Consider the following 2,433-nt stretch of genomic DNA (forward strand, 5'->3'; position numbering starts at 1 on the left):
CCCATTTGTCAGAAATTTGGCTAAAGTTACATTCATATTAATGAACACTCAACATAGCTTCATTCATTGTTTGACACACAAAATTTATGACATCTGTGGGAAGAATGTAGCTCTGAAAACCTTCAAAAAGTATATATAATGAAGGAACACTTCTTACACTACCTGACATTTCTAATTTCTTTCCAAATCCCTGTCTCCAGTTCTGGAAATGATGGGTCCCCAAACACCCTAGTGCTTTTTGTTTTCATTGGAGAATTCAGCAGCTTTTTTTTTTTTATATGTACATCTGACTGTAGGGTTTTTTTTTTTTAAAAAAATTACTTCTATAAATAGTGCTGACAAGTTGGAAAAATGGTTAACACACACTCAAATACTTGTTCAAGTAAAAAAGATTTTTTTCCTGGAGAAAAAATCAGACCCAAAATACTGAACTCTGGAGGATACCTACCAGCATACACAAAAATCAGATTTTGTTTCTGCTAACCAACGACATTTCTAGGGACAATAAGCAGGGGAACTGTTCTCTTCAATGCCAGTCTCATAAAGTTCAGAATATCCACAAAACGCTTTTCTTTTCTCTCTTGACAACAGGTTGTAGAACTCTCATCACAAATTTATAGTATTTTTTGAAGATACTTGTATTCTTTTTCTACGGAGTTCCACAATGTTTTACTCTGAACAGGGCAACTGTTACAGCTGTTCATTCTGAAATCTGGACCTGCTAAGTTTCAGCAAAGGAATTTAGAGTATGAATCTTTCATTTTCTGTCTACATTTCATGGTTCTCTAAATGGTGACCATATCAGCTTCCAGCCTTGGCCTTTCCATACCAGAGAGTCCTTAATCTCTCTACCTTGACCTCACAGGGTGGCACGTTCAGAGGTTGTCACACTGGGTCAGACCCAAGGCACATGCCATGGGGGGACAGGGCTGTTCTCCCTTTTACATTAATCTGAAAGATCAGGTAATCATTCTTGGAATTGGCATGATGCTTCATAATTAATGGATCTCGCCTGATCCCTGGAACCCAGAGATCTGTTGGTTAGTAAAAGGAGGACTGATGTGAAGCTTAAATGAAATAACACTTGTGAGTACAGGTTCTAGCATATATATTAATATTTATATATAATTATTAATAACCATCATAATCATTTGGGGCAAAGTTAGTGTTCTCCTAGCTTCATAAAGATGGAGATTAAATGCGCCCTGTGGCTTTCTTTGCAGCACATGCAGCAAGTCTAGGATGGTAGCAGTTAACATTCATTGGACACACCCTAGTTCCCATTGCTGTGCTATGCACTTCATACGGTTTATAATTCGATTCCCACAACAATAACCTATTAGCTAGGTGCTAATCTCCTCTCCATTTTATAGATGCAGCAACTCAGAGTTAAGGGCTTGACAGGTTAGGCAGCTAGTAAAGGTGGAGCTCTGATCTGAAGCCAGATCTGTCTCCCGAAGTGTGAGAGCACAAGGAAAGGCTTCCATGAGTAGAGTGAAGCAGAGTCATTTTTTTTTTTTTTCTAGCTGAGGCCTGACAGGGGTGAACCTAGCGGTAGTGAAAGTGTATAGGAAGGTTGAGACCCAGGTCATTTATCTGTCTTGAGCAAGGGGACAGCTTTTTAAAAGTGTGATCTAGAAGCCAGGCTTCCAGGCTCCTATTTGGGCTCTTTGTCTTACAGTCTTTGTCTTTCTGTGGAGAGGCCTGGTTAAGGGGCATGGAAGAAAAGTTAGAGAGATATTTCATAAGTTTGAATGAAAATATTATACCTGTATCCAAATGAGCTTCCGTTTACTCCCTTTCTACTGTGTTTGCTTTTGGTGAGAACATCCTTTTTTTCTCCCTGAAGTACAACTTAAGCCAACTAATTTTGTTTATAATCTATTTTTTGCTTGCTTAAAGCCTTCAAGAGCTAGGGAAATGACCAATGATATTTTCAGTTTCCAAGTCTGAGAAAACAAAGATGTACTGGAATTTAGAATTCACATGAGTTAGAAAGCAGGAAATCACAAAGACCCATTAAAGCAGTACTTTTAAGTAAAATATTACATTGCTGAGGGACAACAGATTTGGTACATTAACTCAACATTTGTTGCTGTGTGGATACGCCACTGCTAAAGACTTAGCCAATATTTGAGGAAAAAAATTCCCAAACCAGTAAAACCTTTGCAAAAGGCCTATATATATGTGCAGATATATATATAAATAAATAAAATGGAAAATAACTTTTGGAAAGGGCCTTTCCTACTTGGTTGTAACTTTAGTAGACCAAAATGATGCTGCCTTTAGTGTTTCTGAGAGCGTAACACCTGAGACCCAGTTTTCCCCTGGACTTGGGATACTGTCTTAAGAAACCATTTGTGAGGGAAGGTAGGTCAATCACATGATCTCAAGTTCACAAAGTGAAAACATACAAATGACAAGACCAGCAAA

The sequence above is a fragment of the Cynocephalus volans genome, chromosome 3 (genome assembly GCF_027409185.1).
Source record: "Cynocephalus volans isolate mCynVol1 chromosome 3, mCynVol1.pri, whole genome shotgun sequence".
In the NCBI taxonomy this organism is placed as follows: Eukaryota; Metazoa; Chordata; class Mammalia; order Dermoptera; family Cynocephalidae; genus Cynocephalus; species Cynocephalus volans.